Source organism: Myotis nattereri (assembly GCF_964212035.1).
Source record: "Myotis nattereri genome assembly, chromosome: 17".
NCBI lineage: Eukaryota > Metazoa > Chordata > Mammalia > Chiroptera > Vespertilionidae > Myotis > Myotis nattereri.
In genome coordinates, this window is record NC_138092.1 from 20485315 (window position 1) to 20510146 (window position 24832).

At 35.1% G+C, this 24832-nt stretch overlaps 1 protein-coding gene across 2 annotated transcripts in view; it reads right to left on the reverse strand.

The window, feature by feature from the left end:
• CSMD3 (CUB and Sushi multiple domains 3) overlaps positions 1 to 24832 on the reverse strand; it is an 879736-nt gene that overhangs the window by 567016 nt on the left and 287888 nt on the right. The window lies entirely within an intron of this gene.

The window sequence follows — 24832 nt, forward strand, 5'->3', positions numbered from 1 at the left end:
CATGTAAGGGACTTGAAATTCATACATATATGATATTCATTATATATATGATATCATATATGACCATATTGTGTATATATGTGTTTGTATGTGTGTGTGTATATATAGAATATATATATAATACATATATATATATATATATAATACATATATAATATATATATGGTCATATATAAAATATAGATACTTATGGTCTATATAGATAAACAACTATGAATTCTGATTTTTGGACTAAGCAGATTTTATTTTATCAAGCTCATATACATTTTAATTGGTTGACTTCCTTAGGAAAAATCTTAAGTCAAAGGTAATTTTCTTGATCATTAAAGGAGTTTTAAATATCTGAGTTTTATATCTACCTGAATACCTTTGGTACCTTCCAATTACAGGTAATAATATAACTATCCACTCATTTTCTTGAAGTATACTTTTAACTCCTGTAAGGATGACAGAGGCTTGCTCCTCTCACCTGCAGAAGAGCTTTTTATATCTCCCCAAATTTCTGAACAGAGGTACTTAAGACACTGTTAAATGTATCTGACATTCCAACATGTTTATTTAAAATGACTAGATAACAGAACTATTTAAACAAACATGTTGTAAAAAGCAACCAGTATTTACTGAGCATTTATTATGTTCTAGGCACTGTCTTAATTCATTTCATCCTCTAATATACCTATGAGCCAAGGATATTAAAGCTCAGAGCAGTTTCAAAACATAGCCTAACTCAATTTGTTAGTAAATGGAAAAGCTGAAATTTGGATCCAAATAGTGTAACCCCAAACCATAATCCTAAATCCTGTGAAATTAGTATATCTCTACTTGTTCCCCCGTAATACAATACAGCACTTGTGTATGCATCAACATGTACATTTCTGTTATGGTTTTGTTGTTTTATTTCTTTCCCATCATCTCCTTTCCTTCCATGTCTATTTCCATACCCTTCTTGAAATTCCTTTGCCTTAAGGGAGAATGGTTCTTCAGGGCTGAAAGATAAATTTCCTCTAAGATCTCTCCATAGCTTTTATTTCCTGAAAGTCAAGGTCTCTTCAGGGGATTACATCAAGTGATAGGCAATGGGCAATGAATAAGGATAGAGATTGGAAGTGCAAGAGAGGGCATGACATACACACCCTCGCTGCTGTACTGCAGGAAGTAGGAGGGTCCTGAACCTGACACTCACCTTTGGCTAAGATTCCCCATGCAGGGCTTGTCACGGGAAGCAGAAAGGTCATCACCTTCGTGGGGAATTTGGGCTTGGACAGTGACGGTTGTGTGCCTTTCTCCCCAATGTCCAGGCACTACAAAGACCCCCTGAATTCTTGTGCAACTCAAGGGAAGAAGGCACCAATGTTGCTTCCACTCTCCCTCCAAATAACCTAGATAGAATTTTCCTCCTGTCAGGTACAATGAGGGCTCTCTAATTTATTTGTATTTAAGAGAACAAACTAACATTTCTTGCTCATACAAGTCTGTGAATTAAATTTCGTAAGTGTTTCACTTGCAAATACAGCAGAAAAGCACACCCTACCCCAATAGCCTGTCTTGTTTTTTCTCTTAATCCTCACCCCAGGATATTTTCTCCATTGATTTCCAGAGAGATTTGAAGGTGAAGGGGGAGGGGAGGGGGAGAGAGAAAGAAGATAGAGAGAGAGAGAGAGAGAGAGAGAGAGAGAGAGAGAGAGAGAGAGAGATATCAATTGGTTTTTCCTGAATGATCCCCAACAATGGCCTAGATCGGACCTGAAACCTAGGTACATGGCCTTAACTGGGAATCGAACCAGTGACCCCTCTGCCTTCTGTGGATGCCAATGCTTTAACCACTTAGAAACACTGACCAGGGTTTGTTTATTTTTGTTGTTGTTGTTTTATATTTTTTTAATCTTTATTGTTGAAAGTATTACATATGTACTGTTTTTTGGGTTTTTTTTACCCCATTGACCATTTCTAGCCCACGCCCTCACCCCTCCGCCTGCTTCCCCACCACCACGCCAGGCCTTTACTGTATTGTCTGCGCCCATGGGTTACTCAAGTATGCATGCAAGTTCTTTGGTTGATCTCTTCCCACACACCTTCCCCCGCCTTTCCTCTGAGATCCCATAGTCTGTGCCATGCTTCTAAGGAATCTCATTTTCTTTAATATGCTTCTATTGATTTTTAGAGAGAGAGGAAGGGAGAGGGATAGAGAAATAGAAACACTGATGAGAGAGAAACATCTTCAATCGGCTCCCTCGTGCACGTTGCCCACTAGGGATCAAGCCCTCAATCTGGGCATGTGCCCTGACTGGGATTCAAACCATGATCTCTTGGTTTCTAGGCTGAAGCTTAACCACTGAACCACACTGGTTGGCTGTTTTTTGTGGGTGTTTTTTAAGAATTTACTTTCAGTTTGACATGATGCCTCTGCGTTCTATTGCCTTCTATAATTATTTTAGTCTTTTTTTTTTTCATAAAAAAGTTCTTAGTAATCGAATCTCACTTATCTTTGAAAATTATCAATTGCACAATAGTTACATGACTCATATTATCATCCCTGAGGCCTCTTACTATGTTGCTAAATTGGACCTTGTTTTCTTTTTAGCATGAATAAAGCTTCTATAAATTCCTAGTTCCTAACTTTTACCTACAAGAACTTCTCCAATATTCATAAAAATGTCATAGGAGTAATCTTTTTTCTCAATCTGACAAAAATTTTATTCCTCACGGAGAGTAGATGCATACTAGAGAACTTTTGCCCCAGGAATAAAGTAGCCCTCAGAAACTAGTCCCTGCAGATTCAAAGTCCTAAGAATCATCATCTCTAACATTACTTATTTAATGCAAGTTCCATGATAAACATTTTACATCTAATCTTCATAACATTCATCTGCAGCAGATATTATTATAACTTATACAAAGGTAAATAACTTGACATTCACTGGTGTATTCACTCATGTTTGTTTCCTAATCAATTCCTTTCTCCCTTTCTTTCTCTTTCTCCCTTTCCTTCCTTCCTTCCTTCCTTCCTTCCTTCCTTCCTTCCTTCCTTCTTTCTTCTTTCTTCTTTCTTTCTTTCTTTCTTTCTTTCTTTCTTTCTTTCTTTCTTTCTTTCTTTCTTTCTTTCTTTCCTCTCATTCAACAAGAATTTATTGAGTGCCCACTCTATGCCAAGCACTGAATGATCCAGAGGTAAGTAGTAGAGACAGTATGTTTCCTGAAAAGATTACACTCAAGTGGGAGACACAAAAAACGGACAGATTAGTATAATAGCTGGTGGTGAAACACAAAGTGACATTTGAGTTAAAACCTTAATAAAATGAAAGAGTGAAGCAAAAATATAAGACCTGACAGATCTGGCACTTTTGTTCAGACTGTCATATTCCACAGCTCATATTTTTAATCTTGGTGACATACTGCTTCCTATACAGTTATGAATTGGACATTTTACTTTCTCTATAACTACATTCCACAGTCTCTTGTGCTATGAAGTAATATGTATTTTCATTTAATAAAATACTATACACTGAGAGTAAAATTTAAATATTTAAGTTCTACATTTCAGGAATAAAACTTAAATTAATAGTAACAGCATCACTATTTTTTACTCAATGAAGATATATATACTAGTAACAGTTTGCTAGCCACTGTTGCATTCTAGGATATAATGATGAGTGAGACAGATAATGTGAGCAGATAAACAAACAAGAATAAAATAATAAAATATCATTACGATATATTGGTGTATTAGGTTAGATGGGGTCACAAATTCTTTTCAACTCTCTCCATCAAGAGGTAGCCTATTCCCCCCCTAACCCCCCCCTGACCCCCCCAGATCTGGGTTGACCTTGTGACTTGCCATGACCAAGAGTATAGCAGAATGATTTCAGGGGCATTCTTGAACCTCAGTTGCAAAAAATTTTATAGCTTCCAACTTTGAAGCTCCCAACTTTGCTGTGGGATGTTCTCCCAAGATTGCCATAAGCAAGTATGCCCAGCCTACTAGATGAGAGGCACAAGGAGGAGAACTGACGTGCCCTGGTTCACATTCTATGTGTGACGCTATATTGGACCCAGAAGCCCAGTCAACACTCGAATTTAATGTATCCCCACATGTGAGCCAGAAGCAGCCTGCCAAGCAACAGAATTGTAAAAAATAATAAATAATTGCTGATTTAAGCCTGTAAGACTTGGGGTGGCTTTTGCAAGCTATGAATAACTAACACAATGAGTAAAATACAGAGTTTTATAGGATCATATAATAGCCACATGAGTCTGATCTTGGGGGTGATTCAATAAAGAGAACGTTTCTCAGAAAATGTTTCAGATTGAAACCAGAAAGATGCATGGGGATTGCCAAGGTGAAGAGAAAGGAAAGAGACGGTCCAGAGTATGTTTTATGCAAAAAGGCCGTGAGGAAAGACAGCTTGTGTTGGTTTCCAGGAATTAAAGAACATTTAGTATGGCAGATGGATATCATGGGAGTTCATCGCATAGACTGCGAGCAGGAAATCACAAGAATTTAAGCTGAAAACATAGGTAAAGTGCATATAATGAGAATTTAGCTCAGGTGATATGGTACGAGGCATGAGAAGATATTTGGACCTAGTCATGCAGTTGGAGAAACAGTCCCTTCATCCCACTCACTCTATCAGCACCGTATTTCTTGCTTCTCTAAATTTTGTCTCTTGTTGAAATCTGTGTCTCAAGAAGACAAGAACCAAGGTCTTCTCATGTCCTCGGTAATAAAACTGCCTATGGTATGCCTTGAAACAAATTGGAATGAAAAAATAATATGCTAGTCAGTCAATAACATAAACTGAGGTTGGGCTGTAAAAAAGAGAGGATGGTATACAGAAATTATTATTCTGTAATCCTAAAAACTGTATACATAAATTAAATGTATAATATCTTCTTGAGTTATCCCAGTTAAATGATCCATTGTAATATTATTTTGAATGTGACTACATCTATACTTTCACTTTCTGCAAAATGCAATTATTTAGAATACATTTTAATACCACTTTAGAGATTAGCTCTATATACTGTGAGGAAAAATAGTGGCTAGAAATTAGTTCTGGGTGCAATGCTGGCTATACTGAAAGGCTGAAGCTAGGAATAAAACTGTGGGTGATTTGCCTTCGTTTTCTCACTTATCGTATGAAGAGTATGGACTGAATTAGTGGCTCTCAAATGTTTCATCATGAAATGCTACTTTCATTATATTTCCCTAAGAAATTATTGTTTTGAAAAAAATCTTTTTAGCCTACAAATAAACGAAATTATTTTCAGAGCAAGAAATGTACGCACATCTAAAGACACCAATCATGGCATCTGCTAACCAGCACTTCTAACCACCACAAGGTAAACAATCTACCAGAGGTTAACTTAATTATTTGGCTAAGCAAAGAAATCAGATATTTTTTGTTAGCACATGATGTCTTATAATGGTTACATTTTAAATATGCTTTTTGAAAAACAGAAAATAATGCTTTACTGGGCTACAAGGTGTTTAAGGTCCATCCAGCTCTACAAATCCATGAGAATAGAAAATCTAATTTAAATAATACATTTATTTTAATAGTTGACTGCCTGCCTTCCTCTTCCTCCCGCAGAATCCCTTTTTCTGTTTCTTCTTTCCTTCTATGAACTGCATTAAGAATTTAATACATTCCAGCCATTCCAGGTTGCTAAAATGACCAAGGGAAGAAAGGAGATCCCAAGAAAACAAGCAGGGTGATTTCAGGAATGTTAGTACTTTTTTTTAAAATCCCCACCTCAGGCCATGCTTAGAGAGAGGAAAGGAGAGAGGGAGAAAACCATCAATGTGAGAGAATTATCTGTCTGTAGCCTTCAGGGCATCAAACCTGCAACCCAGGTACATGCCCTGACAAGTATTGAACCAGCAGTCTTTTGGTGCATAGGACAATGCTCAGACAACTGAGCCACTCCAGGTGGGCTGATATGTGAGTCCTATTAAAGCACAAATAAAGGAGGTAGTGGCAGTGAATGCCTAAGCTGTTGAGGGTAATTCATACTGGCTTATCCTGAGAAGGAAAGTCTTGTGCTGTCAGCTGAATGGTGAAAAAAGCCTGCCAGAGGAAGACTTGAGAGCCTAATCTTCTACTCAGAGAGAACAGCAAATACAAAGAACCTAAGGCAGAAAAAAGAATTGTGTGTCTAAGAAGGCAGTGAGATAATGCTGGATATTAAGAAATAAGGAACTTGTATGCTATGGCAAGAAGTTTGGACTTTTTTTTTTCCTAATTGATTCTAAGTAAGCAACGTAGAATGAAGTGCTAACTTAAATTTAAACAAACCACTTTGATTTTAATGGGCAAAGTGTCTTGGTGCAAGTGTGTACATGCCTGTCTATGTGTATGTGTACATGTATGTGGGGAGTTGATGATGTTGCTAGTTTGCTGTTGTGACAAGAAATATGTGACACAGTAGCAGTGAAGAAAATGAAGTCCATTTCCTGGCCCTTTCCCCCACTACAGCATTGCAAAGATTAAAAGGTTCAAAAATAGCTATTATAGAGCTTCTGCAGCAGAATGCACATGTGCAAAGATTGAAGAGGTAAACAGATCAGACCCGAGACCCCATGTTAAGAGCCACGCGCAGATCCATGCAGAAGGAGGAGCGGCCTGGGATGATATGGAACACACAATGAGTACTGAGGTTTAAAAACTATCCAAATGGCTAATTGAAACTGATGTTTCAAATAAATGACAAAGCGATGGGAATGCCAGAAGCTGAGGAGCACAGTCCCTGAAAGAAACACGTGCTGTGAGCAGCAGGGAGACGCCAGCATCACTGGCACAAATGTGACTGAATAATGCTCTTTCATGACCCTGAAAGCCTGCATTACCGGCTGGGGATGTGTATGCAAGGTATTCAGAACATTTTCATCTTTGAATTTTTTAGGAATAAGAAGGAGGATGCCAAGGCTAAAATGAAAAGTAAATAAGACTGGGCATTCTACAGACTGAAAGGGAATGTTAATTCTTGATTCATTTAACAAGTATTTATTGTGTGCTGCTGTGTACTAGGCCCGATGATGGTGAGCATCTTCTTTTCAAAAAACTTACATGTTTAAAGAAGGGAACAATAAACCAATGAATCATCAAAGAGAGGAAATATCCAACAGTGAATTGAAGAAAAGAAAAATTATGGTGGCAGAATGGAGAGTGCCTGGAGCCTGGTCCATGAAGGTCTCTTTGTGAAGAGACCGTTTATATTATGACCCGGAAGACAAGAAGGAGTTGAAATTACTTGAAGTCTGGGAAAAGAATTCCAGAAAGAGAGTCAGTGTTGCTGAGATAAGGCAGGGAGGAGGAAGGTCGTGATTAGTTTGGTGATATAGATGAGGGTTGATCACAGAAGAGCCAAATAGCTGTGTCAATATTTTTTTAAGTAATGTGCTGGCAAATAATGTTGAGGTTTGGAGTTAGACCTGGTTTATATTTTACAAAGTCACCCTACTTTTGCATAGAGAATAGAGAGACAACAAAGTTAGAGGACACAGACCTAAAAAAGGGCTGGGGAAGTTTTATAAGATAGAGATATTTCTTGATAATTGGGGGCAATGGATTGACTCAACAGGCAAATCAATAACCATGGAATAATTGAAGCTAACATGTATTTCAAATTAGATAATATATATGTAAATCTTCCAAATTTCAAGAACACATTTGTGTTGTGCTGGTTCCACCTAGCAAGGAAGTTTTAAAAGCAGAGTCTACATACTAGTATGTGAAGTAATGTTCTTTATTTTGATCACAAAAGTCCAACCCAATGAACATGTATACATCCAGCTACAATCCAGAATAGGATTGTTGTAAAGAATAACTCGATGCAAAAGGCAACTGGAAAAGACCACAAGCATCTTCATTATTATTACTCTGATGAAGAGAATAAACACAATAAAGGAAGATTATTTTGCCAATCTTCTTTCATAAAAACTAAGCATAATGGAAAATAGTTAAATTAGCTCTATGAGTCCTTAGTGTGTCTAAAGTGGCAAATTAATGTGATAAAATCTTCCAAAACTATCACAGGCTATATTTAATACAAATAGTATTACCTATTAGAAAGTATTACTGTTTCATCTCTAATAAAATTGAGATTCCAAAGGCTAAGAATTTCACGGGTTTGAATCAAAATCCAATAAATGTTCTTTGTTCTATTATACTGCATTGACACCCTACATTTTTTTTGTCAATCCTCACAGAAGATATATATTTTTTTCCCATTGAGTTTTAGAGACAGTAGAAGAGTGGTAGGGAGAATGGAGAGAGAAAGAGATAGACAGACAGACAGACATAGATGTGAGAGAGACACATCAATTGGTTGCCTCCTGCTTATGCACCAACCTGGACCAGGGATTGAACCTGCAACCCAAGTACATGCCCTTGAACAGGAATCAAACCAGGTCCCTTCAGTGCACAGGCCAATGCTCTAATCACTAAGCAACACCAAACAGGACAGCACCCTACATCTTTATATCTATCCCTTTTTTTTCATATTATGCTGAAGACAAGTATAGAACCAATACACCTAATGCATATAATCCACACTTACTTAGAAATTAGAATACTTTTACAAGCAACTCAGTCCATTCCTTTCCAAATGCAATGTAATTAGGGAATACAAATGTGGAAGAATAATAACCTTGCCAATTAAAAAATAATAAAATTAGTATTAGTGGTAAGCATGCATTTAATTCTTACTGAAAAAAATACATCTGTAAGAGGCTGGAAACAGATAAAATTTACCTGATATAAAATATTTTATAAAAATTAATGAATACAATTTTCTAAGTACTCATTCTATAAAAGATACCTAGATTTATCATTTCCAAGGTACTATTCTTACTCTGAAGAGAAATATAAAGGTTAATAAGGCATATATTTTAACTTTAAAAAGTTATAGGATTTACACAAATTACCTACAATCAAGGGGAGAATGGAAAAAGATAAAAGTCATATCTGAATTGCTATATAAAAATATGGAGGCTTGCATTTGAGAGATATAGGCAATTATGGGATGAGGCAACTGAGGCTTAAAGAAAAGTGTGTATAAGGATGAAGAAGAATGAAAAAAATAGAAAATGACAAATAGTTCAGTTTGTGCAGGTAATGTGAGAGGATTCGTATAGAAGAAATCTATAAAGTGTAAGGTAAAATATATTAAACAGTGTAAAGCAATTCTTAGTTACTATTTGGCCACTCAGAAACCTTAGTGAGAGTATGTGAGATTTGTTTGAAGGATTTTAACTTGTCACAATTGTCAGTTTTTATCTCTAATTCTCTCTAAGTCTCACTAAGTGATGAATATTTAATCAAAATTTACATTAGGAAAATTGAAGTAACTGAGGAGTTTAAGCATTTAAGTTATAAATAATTAAGGTGCCTTAAATAATGAAAGTAACCAATATAGCCATAATTTAGTTTTAATTCATAAAATATTTTATGAAGATTAAAGCAGAAATATTCAAACGAAAGGGAGAATATTTGTCTCTCGTTTTCATATCCTTAATATTTCTCAGATTGAATATTTCTATTCAAATGACTTAAACTGTAAAGTGTAATTGTTCCATGAATTATGTCATATCTGATTAAATGGGTGTATTTGCAGCTGTTCTTATTATTCCCAGTTAAATGATATAATTAAAAAGAATATTTGTCTTTGAGAGACAGGGCAGTTTAGGTTTCCCTTCCATCTTATGAAGTTTAGGATCTAATTTAATGAAGTCTATGAGGAGAAAAGGGATTTTCAAAGTATGCAATGACTGAGTAGCCCTTGGAGTTATATAGTCACAGGAAGGGCAAACCTTACCCTAAATGTAAGAAACATACATGCACAGCAATTCCGTTAAGGGGGCATTCATGGAGATAAATTATATAGTTGTTGTTTTTGCATAGCTGTCACTTGGCTATTTTAAAAAGAAGTGTGTGTAGTTTGTTTGGTTTTTTTGGGGTGGGGGGGGGAAAGGGGCTGTTTCAAGTAGATGGGTGAAAATGCCCAATAGTTTTTTATTAGAGGGTGGACAACCATGACAGAATTTGTGTATTTATATAGCCTGTATCTTAGTAGCCTTAAAAACTAGGTGAGCTCTGAAATAGAGATGAATTCTAATTTAAAAAGGTTAATTATAAGAGTCAAGGTAACAGTATTTCTGTATCTAGAACTTGGTCCTATGGTTATTCTCTTTGTTCTCCCTTATTACTCTCTTAATTTATTTGGTCATTTATACAATACAAAAATATACTCTCGAAGTTAAAAAAAACAATAAAGTAGAACCATCTGCTGATCTTACATTTCATTGCTATCCACCTTCACTTTTCTCTCTTCCTTCTTAGGTGAATTTCTTGAAAGCATTATTTACACAACCTATTTTTACTTCCCCACTTATTATTTACACCTTTTTAAAATTTCATTTAGAATTTTGCACACATTTTACCACTAAAATGCCCTCTTATCTTATACTATCTTATACTATGTCTTCAACTTGCTCATTTGATAAATTTTTACTGTGCACCTATCACACACCAAGAACTCTTCTAATCATTCAGAATATAGCAGTGTGGAAAAGCGTCAAATACCCCTGACTTCAGGAACTTATATTCAAATGACAAACAGCATTATGAAGAAAAATGAGGGGTTTAAATGCCAGCAAATAGATACCATTTGAGTAGGATATTATAAAAACCCCATTGAGCACAGCCACAGTAGCTGAGTGGTCGAGCATCAACCCATAGACCAAGAGGTTGCCAGTTCAATTCCCAGTCAGGGCACATGCCCAGGTTATGGGCACAATCCCAGTAGGATGCATACACGAGGCAGTTGATTGATTTTTCTCTCTCATCAATGTTTCTCTCTCCCTCTCTCTGTAAAATCAATAAAAACATATTTTAAAAAACCTACTGAGAATGTAATATTTAAGCAAAGATATAAAGTATATCAGATATTGAGCCATGCAAATTATCTGAGGGAAGACCTGTCTAGACAGAGAGAACAATGAATGCAAAAGATCTAGTACGGGAACCTTTAAGAGACATTGAGAACCAGCAAGGATGCCGCTATGTAAGAGACGGAGTGGGGAAGGAAGGAATGAGGTCAGCAACTTAAAAGGCTAACTCCTCTAAGTAAATTAGACAGGCTTTTATCCTGATTGGGACAAAACCATTACAGGGTTCTTAGCTGAGGAATGACACTATCTGATTTAGATTTTTAAAATATTATTTTGGCTGCTTTATTTCTAACTGATGATGGAAGACCAAGAATGTTAGCAGGGAGACCTTTTAGGAAGAAGTTGCAATGACAGAGGCAAGAAAGTGGTGGCTCAAAACGGGTGATCTGCAATGAAGGTGGAAGGAAGTAGTTATATTACGTATATTTTGAAGGTAGATCTTGATCATTACTTGCTGATACGTAAGAAAAATGAGGCGTTAAGAATGATTTCAAAGATTTGTCCTGATTAACTTGGAAATGAAGAACTGTCATTTGCTAATATGAGAAAGAAAGACAGGAAGGAGCAGACTTTGTGAGAAAACACTTCAGTATGGAGATGTTAAGTTTGAGAAGCATATTAAAAATCCAAGTAGAGATTTTGTAAAGGAGCTTGCATGTTGACACTAGATTTCAGGGCAGAGTTGGAGTACAATCTTGGGAGTCATTAGCACAGATTGCTTCAAACTGAAGGGCTGCATGAGATGCCAAAGAACTCTGTGAGGAGAATCACCAGTGAGTTTGGGGCAAAACAGGGCAATGCCATTGTTGAGGCCAAGTGCAAAATGTGTTCCAATGAGGAGGGGAAAATCAATTGTGTGAAATTCTATTAAGAAACTAAATAATACAAAATTTGAGAATGGTGACCTCTATTCATCATAGGCATAGACACTTAAATGGTCTAAGACAGAATTAGAAGAGAGGAACTGCATATAATGAATATTTTTAAAAATTATTCTGAGCATTTAATATAAAGGAGAACAGAAAATCTTTCAGAGCCTATCATTCACTTGACCTTCTTTTTGAAACATTCTGTTTTCTGGGCTTTTATAAAGCCACTCTCAGGTTTCCATCTACTCTACTTTACTCATCTTGGTAGATTATTTTTCAATCTCTTGTTGGTTTTTGTTCCTCCACATAAAATGTAAATAGTGAATTTTTCAGGGCTCAATCCTGGGCTGTCGTTTCTCACTTTGCATTTTTCTGTCTTCATGGGGAAGTCATCAAACCCCATGGATTTAAATGTTTGTTTAATAGGCTCAATCCCAAATGAAATTTCAGTGTATAACTCTTCTTGAACTTCAGACAAAAATATTTGTCTTTCTTTTTAACATACCTATATAATCATTTCTGTACTAACACAAATATACTCTAGAAATCAAATATAACAGGCCTCAGATAGTTTTGTTTTCCTTGCCATTATAAAAATTTTCTCCTTAGAGTCTTTAGTATCTTACCAAGAAAACTTTAGAAATCATTCATAATGTCTTCTTATCCCTCAGGTAAAGTTCCAAGTAATCAGTAAGTCCTGTCAATTTCAACTCAAATTTATATTAAATCTGTTTTCTTTTCATTTTTTCCTCATCATCCTAATTCAGGCAGTTCATATCTGCCACCAGGACAGGACAACACAAGTCACCTTTTCCCACTTTCATTCTTGCCCCTCTACAGTTTTCACACTGATGTGGAAAAAAATATCTCCTTGAAGATCAAACCATATTTTCCCCTCTCCCCTGCTTAAAATTATGCTATGTATCCCTTATGACTGTCTGAGGAGATAATTCTACAACATTACTTCAGCTCGCTCTCAATTCCGCTGTTTCGGCCACATGGGTTGTTATAGGTCCTTAAAACTTGTTTTTCTTCTTCAGGAACGTTGTTTCCTCTGACTGGCCCACTCTTGTCAATGGCACTGCTCTGGCACTGCCTCCTCCACTCTCTCAGAGCAACCTTCTTCTCCTCTTTTACATCATTTCACCGGGAAGATATGTTCCCTGGGTATCTACCTAACCTAGATCCTACATCTCCTATTTTATTCCCTATTCCAGCCCCTTCATTTATTTATTTATAGCAGACATTTACACTTACACATTTTTTGGTTTGTTTAATACGTATTTATATTTGTAGTTATATATTTTATTTGACTCTTTCCTCAACTACATTGCAATAGCCATGAAGGCAAGGACTTTGTAGTTCTTCCTTTACCATCCTATCCCTTAGAAAAAGTACACACATCATCCTCAATAAATGTTGACTGGATGAATGGATGGATGAATGGCTGCTATGGTTAGGTCACATAGTGAAACTATGGGAATGAATTAAATGTGCTTCTTAAGGAACTTCATTAAGAGAGGAACTTGCAAATAACTGTGAAACAAATAATCTTAAGTAGCCCAGAGAAGCATTACCTGTTGGGTAGAAATGTATAGGAGCTGACATTTTGGCTACCAGTTCATAATATTTGAGCCATGTGTTAATTTCCTGTATACAATTTCATTTGACACAAAGTCTTTGAAATAATTTGCATTAACATCTCTATTTTACAGTTAAAGAGACAAAGTTTATGAGGATCCTAGAAAAGCTAAAAAATGACAACAGAATTTGAACCTTGGCTTCCTTTTCCAGAGTCTACATGAATCATAAAAAACTTCACCATTCATAAATTATATTTAAATTATTTTATTATTTTCTGATATATGTATTATTTGTTATTTTTATTAAACTATGGTTTTCAAAAATAATTTTATTGAAAATAGAAAAAAATAAATGCTCACTCATGGAGAAGGAAAAATGTGAAATCAGGTATATGAGTCTCCTGTAATGAGGTAATCAGCTTAAATTTAAAAGAAATTTTAAAATAATCACTTGGACCTGAATGTCTGTGTTTGCCCAAGGATCATACTGAATTCAATTTTACTGTGTTGATGAGAAAGCTGAAAGTCAGAATTGAGGGAGTTAAAAACTCAATTAGCTCATTAATCCAGTTGGGCTAAAGGTCTGAAAAAATATTTAATTTGACTAGGATATACCTTTTATCATATGCTGCACGTTGTATTTTTCATGCTTCCTGACGTTGATTATAAAGAGATATAGATTTTCCTATCAACTTCTTTTACTAGGGTACATGTCATTATTCTTCTGACATCTACCACAACTGATCTCAATGTTATATGAATTTCCAGTTTGTGAAAAATATTTAAGTAATTACATAAGCTTATAAATAATGCTAAGTATGAAAAATAGTGGTTCTTAAGAACCTGCTCTTGCCCTGGCCAGTGTGGCTGAGTTGGTTGAGCACCATCTCATGCATCAAAAGTTTGCAGGGGAGGCAACAATTGATGCTTCTCTTCCACATTGCGCTCTCTCTCTCTCGCTCTCGCTCTCGCTCTCGCTCTCTCTCTCTCCCCCTTTCCCTTCCTCCCTCTCTAAAAAGTCAATAAAACATATTTAAAAAAGAATCTGCTCTTATGGTTAAGAACTTAATACAGAAATTCACTTGTGTTGAGGTTACTAATTTTTTAATGTTTGCTTATATTATCTTTATACATTTGTTCTTCAAAAGATTGATTCTTTATTTCACACCCTATAAAAATCAGAGTAGCCCTAGCCAGCTTGGCTCAGTGGATAGAGCATCAGACTGTGGCCTGAAGGGTCCCAGATTCAATTCCGGCCAAGGGCACATGCCTGGGTTGCGAGCTCAATCCCCAGTAGGGTGTGCAGGAGGCAGCCGATCAATGATTCTCTCTCATCATTGATGTTTCTATCTCTCTCTCCCTCTCCCTTCCTCTCTGAAATCAATAAAGAAATATATATTTTAAACAATCAGAGTAACCTATGCTATTTTAACATATAGTTTCCTTGTTGTTTTTTTCTACAGAATTATAAGAAATGTGTTTTTTCCAGTTACTTAACCTAAACCGTGGATAATAATTTTATCTAGAACTGGAAATAAATTATCAGAATAATTAGAATACCTTATAGTAATATTTTATGCATTAATATAAAGCAAAATAAGCTCTGAGAAAATAGAAGATAGAACAGAGGTTTTGACAAAAGGGGAGGAAAAAACAGAATGCACATTATTTAGTGAAATATTTTTAGAGAAAAAAATAAAGCACAATTTTAGAGGAAAAAAAAAAAATCAAGACTTGACTCCAGGCATTCTGATTTCTGAAACACTATTTACTACTATGCTATGGAAACCAGTATTGCTATTATCATCAAATTACATCACATGAGAAACTGTGTATTTCAGCAATGTAGAAGTTAAAGCCTTAAAAAAGAAATTGCATAATATAAGTACAGCCTTAACAACATACCTCTATAATTTTGGGGACGACATTAGTCTCAGCAAATATAAAATGTTTATTTTCCACTCCCCCAAAAAAGCCCAGTAAAAGAATGACAGAAATGCATTCTAACAATATAATTTATTTTGAAAAGGCAGCAACTTTTTTTCTGCCTTTTGTTTATAATGACATCATTCTGATTAAAGATACCCTTAGGAATAGACGTTACTGGGAAATTTTCTATTAAGTTAGAGTGGAAGGTGTACCACCTTTAAAATATGTTATCCTTGCCTGGACAGCATGTCTCAGTGGTTGTTCTGAACCTATGAACCAGGAGGTCAGGGTTTGATTTCTGGTCAGGGCAGCACATGCCTGGGATGCAGGCTCGATCCCCAGTAGGGGGCATGCAGGAGGCAGACAATCAATGATTTTCTCTCATTAATGATGTTTCTATCTTTCCCTCCCTTTCCCTTCCTGTCTGAAATTAATAAAATATAATTTTTAAAATATGTTTTCTAAGTACCTAAAAAAAACACAAAATTTAGGAATAATATCCTAAGTTGGTCCCATTCAGATTCAGATTGATTTTCGCCTCCAGCCCTACTTATCACTTAATTAAATGGAAAGCATTATGCAGAGCTATTTAGTAAGTCATGTAGCAGAAGCAGCAAAGAAATGTAGCATGAAAACACATTACAAATTATATAGAAAGAATTCTCTCAGGAAGATAAAAGTATATTGCAGGGTCATCTATACACAAAGGTATGCTAAAAGGCATTCAGCAGCCAAAAAGAAAACAGGACAGGAAATAGAAGAGCTATTGAACAATGTAGAGAAAGGCTTAAAACATTGGGTCCTTTTTTGCAAAAATATATTTTCTTAAAAGAAGAACTTGGCCTCATCTCCTTTCCTTTGCAGTTTTAGGAAGATCATTCCAATTTGGAGCATTTAGCACTAGATTTAGTTAGGGTCTCTTTTTCAAAGTAATTTAATAGCTGCAGAATCAATAGTACAACTCAATGGGAAAAATTCAAAATTAAAATCTGTACATCAAAAGAGAACTTTAGTATATTTTAGTAACTCTTATTCAGAATTTTAGGTAAAGGGGCCAAAGTTTGAATTTACTGATTAATCAGTATTAACTATAGCTGGCAAGATTTAGTAAATGTATTTTTAAAATATATAAAATGGAGGGTGGGCAAGAGTGGGGTTGAGAGGGTCAACAGGGGAAAAAAGATATTAGTAATACTTTCAATAATAAAGTTTAAAAAGGAAAAAAAAAGGACACACAGATGGACAATAGAAAATAAAAGATGCTCAACATCACGAATTAAAAAAAAAAAACTACTAAAGCATAAACATTTGCATGATAATAAAAAATCATGCAGAGCAGACGAATGAGTGTATTTTATTAGACTATACTATTATTTCTATGTCCTGTGTAAGATTTCAGGAAGTACTTTATTATATTTTATAGAGATTTTCAAACTTATTCATGTACTGCCTAAGACAGTTTTTTTCAAAAATCAGTTTATGTGTAAATAAATAAACCTTTTGAGTTAAAGGATGAAAAATAAATAGATATGTATATAAAAAGATAGATAGTAATAGCAAAATTGTCAAAAATAGTTTTAATGACAGAGAGAACTTGGTGCCCTACTTAAATTCCCATGGATGAGTAATTTAACTTGCATCAGTGATATCTATCCATCTATCTAGGAATCTATCTCTCTCTCTTCCAGAAAGAAAATGAAAAAATGAACAATTTTTGAATAATAAGAACAATATTTGACTCTAGACACTCGGATGGAAGAAATGTAGAGAAAGAAATTACCAAAATAAACCACTCGACAAGTATCATTGAGTCACTGCACAAACTAGAAGGAAGTACTTGTCTTCCATTTCCTCAATCAGGCCTTCAACTGCCACATCACACAACTAACAGATAAATGTGGCTACACAGCCATGGTTTATGTTCCTTGAGATTATATATATATATATATACACACATATATGGCTAAGTGACTAACCGACTGGCTGGTACATTGGTACATATGATGCGCACTGGCAATTTAAAAACAAACGTTGAATCATGCATGTGTGATACATATAAAGCTCTCTCTGGTGTCAATCACACACATGTTTTAATTTTATAATACTATATTATATATACTATTTTGACATGTAATTTTTTGCAGTAATGCAATTACTGCACGGATCTTTCTTCTAATTAATTTCCTTTCAATGTGCACAAATCCATGCACCAGGCCACTAGTAAATATATAAATGAATAAAGTCATCATAGGAACATGTATGCTATATGCGAACATAAGAAATCATGAACAATGTAATTTAATTTAAGACCCTATAGAAATGATGTCCATTTGACTATTTCTAATTTGAAGTCAGAGTTCCAATAATAGCTCCCTTAAAAATTCATTCTCATAACTATATATACAAATTTAGAGCCATACCTGAAATGCAAATATGCTATCAAATGCTCTGTCATCTGCAAATAATTCACTGAAAGTCACTAATATAACATTTTTAAAAGAAATTTAATTATTCAATTTTAAAACAATCCTAACCCCCAAAAAGAGTGTAATAAGTATGTTAATCCATCTCCCTCATTTTATTTATAAGTAAATTAAGATTCAAAGACATTCAACAATTTTTTAAAAGTTTACCAGTAACATAATTGGGATTCTAATACATAATTTTATATCTTTGGCTTAATAAGAGTGTATCTCTTAACTTCTCTTATTGAAAAAACTGAAAAACAAATTTGAAGTTGCTAGTTTTCTATTTACCTCCGATTTAGCTTAATCTCCAGAAATTCCCTACTATTGGCTAATTTTGCATTATCAATTCCTTGTTGGTTTTTCATATTTAGCTTAGGAACTATAGAATATCACAAAAGTTCAATCTCAATGTGGAATATCGGTTATTGGGAGAGAAAATTCACAACTAAAAGAAGACAATGATACACATCATATGCACAAATATCATACCAATGATAAATATAAATGATAAGTGAACATGATACAGTTTCCATTAGCTATTAAATATTCTAGCAACGTGTAAAGACTTGACTTCTGCAACTGTGTAAGCATTTCCATGTATTTATATGTGTATGAGAGGAGAGCATACCAGGAGGTTAGATTGGGGCTCTTCCTACTTCAGTTTAAATGGAAGCATTGATTTAGTAGATATTAAGATATTTCAGTGACTGTATGACGTTCACCCTCTTATATGAATCATTTTCAAAGGAAATGTAGAAAAATCTGTTCTGAGACTCTTGGACTCTTAAGACACAACAAGATGGAGAAGGGGGACAGCGATGAGAGGAGTTTGGTGAAATTATTTCCTCTGAAAGAGCTCCTGTAGATGGGTCAGTACCCTTCCCCGCGCCACTTATATGGAGCAGTGGGAAAATGACACCCTCTAGTGCTAGTCTGGAGAGATGGGCTTAAATGGAATCACTCATATATGAAATTTGTTTCAGGCCCTTGGCACAAAAAAAAGATTGCTGACCATTCCTGTCTGACAAAGCTGAAGTCAAACTCACACACGATTAAGGTAAAACTGACATCTGTTGGGGAAACCTAGAGGGGAAAGGAGAGCTTCTGTGTTGAGATAAGCATGATTTTTTATGTTTCTCAGAGCTAGGGTTTGCTTCCAGTTTCACCAGAGATTCAAAATTGGCATCATCTGAGGACCTGTCCAATCAGGCCACCTGAAAGGTAAATATATCTCAACAGAAGAATGTTGGGGGATCTAGGGACTGGGGACAAATCTGGGCAAGTATTTGTTTAGGATAAAGGTGCATTGCCCTGGGATAAGCAATCACAGAAGAGAGAGACCAGTTGAAGTCATTGTCTAGGCCCCAGTCAGCCTAAATAGTGGACCAGAGAGCATGTAGCTAACTCAGGACTTAATTCCAGGTCAGGCCTTTTTACCCCCTTTCCCCTCTACTCTGTTTTTTTCTTTTTAAAAAATGTTTTTATTGATTTGAGAGAGACGAAGGGAAAGGGAGAGAAACCTCAATGATGAGAGAATCATGGAGAGGCTGCCTCCTGCATGCTCACTACTGGGGATCCAGCCCACGGCCCGGGCATGTGCCGTGATCAGGAATCGAACTGTGGGTCAACACTCAACCACTGAGCCACACCGGCAAGGCTCCTCCGCGTGATCTTACAGAAAGCTAAAAGAGCGGCAAGCAAGAAGTTTGAAAGAAGAGGAAAATAAAGGTGAAGGGACAAGAATGGCCAACCTCAATCCTCTCTTTTCTTTACAAAGGCACCTGGCTCATAAGGCCTGGGGAAGGGGAGAGGGAAGAAGAAATTGACATTCAACCAAATTTGGTGATTTAATATCTTGGACTTGGTATTCTAATTATAGAATTCAAACTGTGTGTCTAGTTTTAATGATGGAATTTTATGTCTCTAAAAAACATATGTTGAAGCCCTAATCCCTAGTGCCTTAAAGTGTGACTATTTATATGTAAAATCTTTTAAAAGCTGGTTAAATTAAATAAGTCTTTGCGGTGGGGGGGGGGGGGCGGCACTAGTCTGATATGACAGATATCCTTTTAAGAAGAGGAAAGTTGGATATGCAGGCAGACGCCAGGCATGGGTATGCACGAGGAAAGCTAGAGGAGGGCCCAGCAAGCAGGCAACCATCTCTAAGCCAAGGAGAGAAGCCGCCAAAGATCAGGCCTCAGACATCTTGATGTACTTCTAGCCTCCAGAACTGCGTGAAATAATTTCTATTGTCTAAGCCACCCGTCTGTGGCATTTTATTACAGCTTCCCTAGCGAACCAATTCACCTCTCTCGTGTGTCCACTGGGCCTAAATGGATTTTCATCCTGGCGCAGATGTATACGGAGGGTAACGTTCTTCTGTAAAACTAAAGTGTATTAAAAATTGTCAATATATATTACTGTGAAAACTAGAAGGAATCTGAGGCTTTTCTTAAAACTTAACATTCATTTGCGATATTTTGTTTTTGTATAGAGTTACTACACTTTCTGAATCAAAGAATGAATATCCTTATGAGAAAAATAAAAGATAATGGAATGTATGAAATCACGCCTGTGGTAGATAATCAAAACATACTGAATCAGAAACATTCATCTCTTTTCTTAAGCACGAGTGTAACCTTCTCAATATCTTCCTGTTACCGAAAAGACAGATCTGTGCTACATGCCCTGATGGAGTGAGCATGAACTGAGGGCACGGAAAAGGAAGAAAAGGGAGAAGAGGGAGAAGAGGGAGGGCGAGAGGGGTGGGGGGAGATTGATTCTAAATAAGGTCATGATTTTTAAAGTTTTAAAATGAGAAAGTCAGAATTTCTTTAATGCTTTTATTTCATGGATTACTTTTAAATTGCATATGGTGAGATGGGAGATCATTTTTAATTATGGATCCTAAAGTTCTGAAATAAGCCAGACCTTGCAGTGCAATGATCATAAACAATAAATTATAAAGTTTTGGTGGATAATAATGACAAAAAGCATAGGAATGAGAAAAACTACAATACATCATATTCTCTGTGTGCTATGTGTTGTGATTTTCAGTTTCCTACATTCTGATCATTGGAGAGCACTAACTCAGCTCCACAAGAGGCGATTCACCTTGTCTGCTGAGGCTGCTGCATTTAATAGGGCAGCCACGAGCCACTTGTGGCTTTTGAGCATTTAAAATGTAGGTAGTAAGACTGAAGAAATGAAATTTTAATTCTATCCCATTGAAATGCATTTTAATTTTAATTTAGGAATAGGCAGTACAAAATATCTTTTATTAAATACACCTTTACTGTTTAAATAGATTAGATTTTCTTTTAACTCTTGCACTGTAAGATGTAGCATTACAGTGAGAGTGTTAGGAGCATAAACTGACATAAGGTTATAAAGTATGTATTTGAATATTTTATGTAAACATTAAAAATAATGAAACTTAAGTAAATTATAATGCCAATACATAAATTTAAATATTTTTATTTTATTTATAAGTAGATTATTCTTCTGTTAAATCACTTGATACATGATTATATCAAGTTTTGCTATAAGATACATAGATTTTTGAGATTTGATTAGAAAATAAAATGCAAAATAGCATTAACATTTTTTACATTAAATGTTAAAATTTTAATATTTTGGGCATGCTAGTTAAATATAATTAAAATAAACATTGCGTGTTTTTACCCTTCATTGATTAAGGTATTCCATATGTGTTCTTACCCCTCCATACCCCCCCACCTCCCCGCTCATGCCCTCACCCCACTAGGGTATGCATCCATTGGTTATGCTTATATGCATGCATACAAGTCCTTTGGTTGCTCTCTCTCCCTCCCATCCACCCTTCCCTGCCTTCCCTCTGAGGTTTGACGGTCTGATCAATGTTTCTTTTCTATTTTATGTAGCTACAAGAAAATTTAAAATTTATATATATATATATATATATATATATATATATATATATATATACACACACACACACACACACACACACACACACACACACACATATACATACATAACACTGTGAAGTTGAGCTTTAATTAGGCCAACTTTTGTGAGTTAGCGGCATCAGGAACAGATTAAGCCCAAAAAGTTTTAGACTTGGAAGAAATTATTGTCCCATTATCTAATGACCTTAAACTCCTGAGATGTTAAGGAATACATTCAAGTTCACAGCGTGGAGTCTGTAGCAAAATTTACCAACTTCTAGTTCAGTGCTCTTCACAGTAAAGTGTATTCCTGGGAATCTTTACCTCTCTCTACTTTTCCAATATTAGTTTTTATTGTCACTTATCACTTAAACAGCTGCCATGTAAAAGTTTACTGGATTTTTGTTACATTGATAAGCTAGAAAAATTAGTATATGCTTGGAAATTCAACAGAAGTGCATAACAACAAAATCTGGAGACACATGTCAGCTATGGAAACTCTTTGAAGTACTTGTTATATTTTCCATAGGACAGAAGAATGTAATCCAAAGCAACAAGGTTGTTTTCTTGTTAGATCAATAGCATAATGTTTAAATTCAACCTTTTCAAACAAAAGTACACTTGGGTATTATGAAACTATTGCCTTTTCTGATAAGGGTTATTATACTTCTTTCACCTTAAGCTATTTTATAGCTACAAATTCCTCCTTGGGTTTTCCAATAACAGTCAGTATTCCTAATATAATAAAAGGATAAATAAGTCTGTAAGAGAAGATACTTTTATTTTTTTTCTGTCCTATGCACATATAATAGACAAGGAATATATAGCTGATATATCACATGGTTAATTTTTAAGACATGTGTCTGTTAAATGTTTTATATAGTTTTACTAGGAATAATTTTCTTTATAATATCTACTGTATTGAAACCTATATTAAATTCATCCCTTTTAAAAAATCAACAACCAAGCACTTATGTTATCAAGTATGGGAGGGGGCACAGGGCTGCTTGGTCTTGGAGCTGCTGCAACATATTGCTATGAAATGTTGGATATTCTTATTTCAGATAATACTCCTATTACCAATAATACCCTTGAAATTGCCTTCCAAGTCATTTGTAGTCAAACAATAAGGGTAACAATGCTTCTCCTGCTGCTGCTACTGATAATAGTAATAGCAGCTACCATTTATATGATGCCTACGCTCTATCAGACACTGTTCAAGGCTTTATGCATATTAACTGATTACATAACCAATATCATTGCTTTATTAACACGTCACTTTTAATTAAGCACAGTGTACTGAGGCAATTTTTTTCTTTACTCACCAAATTTCATTATCAATGAATTTTATCCTTTTCTAAAAATAAAATAAATCCATTGTAAATTTGCAAATTTGAAGATATTTAAGGCTGGAGTTCATAGTAAAATTATCATAAGTCTTAGAAGAAACAAACAAACAAAATAAAACAAAACTCTAAAGGTTAAGACTTGGCTCCACCATTTTCTAATATGATTTTGGGCTTTAACACTTTTTTTGAAAGGGCTACAGTTAGCTCATATTGAACCTCTGAGTGGTTTAGACAATAAGCATTATCCTTCACTCCCCACAGAAACTCATAATTTCTTACTTTTAATATATCATATCCTTATTTTAATGTAATATACATTCATCTTTTCAAATCCTTTAGAAGAAACCCCCTGAATTCTGAGACTATATAATATCAGAGCCTAGCACAGCATCTGGTACAGAGTAAGTGCTCAGTAATATTTTTGTTGAACAAAATGGGATAGATGGACAAATGAACAAATACATAAATGTGCCATAATAGATCTCAAGTGGGGGTTTTAATTTAAGACATTATTTTAGGTTCAGCCAACAGCATTAGCAATTTGCCTGCCTCATCTATAACTTTTGAGTAATTAAATAACTAAAGAAAAGGTCAGACTAACTAATGATAAATGTATTGTCACATGAAGTTAAATCTTACTATCACGCCTTATAGAATCATTTCCCAAAATGTGGCCTGAGAAATAAGTAGCTCCAAAATAAGTTGAAAGGGGTTATTTACCTAAAGAAAATATTTCAGCTTAAATTTGTTCAATCCAGTGTTGACAAAGCATTTATTACCTTCCAACTCTAAACTAAAGGAAAATCCAAAGTTAATATCTTTATCCTCTGAATAAACTTTCCTAAATTGCCTTTAGATATTTCTGGGTATCTTTGAATTTGAATGAAAATATCTAGGGATTTAAATTTCATGATGACATTTTCAATTTCATGATGAAATTGTCTATAAAATAAATATAAGTATAATCCCATGGCTTGTTGCCTCAGACCCCACTTTTCACATTGACGTGGAAGATCAATCATCTATAATGTGTTTGATAGCTTGTACCTGCTGTGCTTGACTGATGCTTTTGGAGGTCATTTTGTGCAATTACTGAGTCATTATAAAAACAAATTACTTGTTAAATATATTTGTAACGTCAACAGAATTTACAAAACACTGAATTTTGTTTATTGTACACCAAATTAATCCGTTATCATTTGTTATGTGCTTATCCTTAGGTAATATAACAAAACTGCCCTCACTAGAGGCTTATGTGAGTAAAACTATCAGATATATCATAAACAAATGGATACTAATTGGAACAATATTGGATCACCATGAAGTACTACCATTAAACAATGCAATTTCTGTACTCTACCCAATGTACTTTAAATGCAAGAAATTTATACAATTACAGACTAAAAAGTGTACTCATGAATTTATTACATTATAATAATTTAAAATACTTGACAGAAACCACATTAAGTGAAAATGCTAAGCCAAAGTTAGTTGGCATAATAAAGATGGCAAATATTATAGACTTATGTATATTTGAAAAAGCAAAATGCAGCTATAAAAGCAGGTTGAACATTATTAAATCAATCTATAATAATAAGCATAATATGCTAATCAGACCAGACATCCTTCCAGATGAAGTTCTGGACAAAGCCAGGCTGCAAGGGAAGCCGGAGTCCTGGGTGCCTGCCAGTGGCCAGAGGGAAGCCGGTGCCAGCAGCCAGGAGAAGGAAGACCTACTCTTGCATGAATTTTGT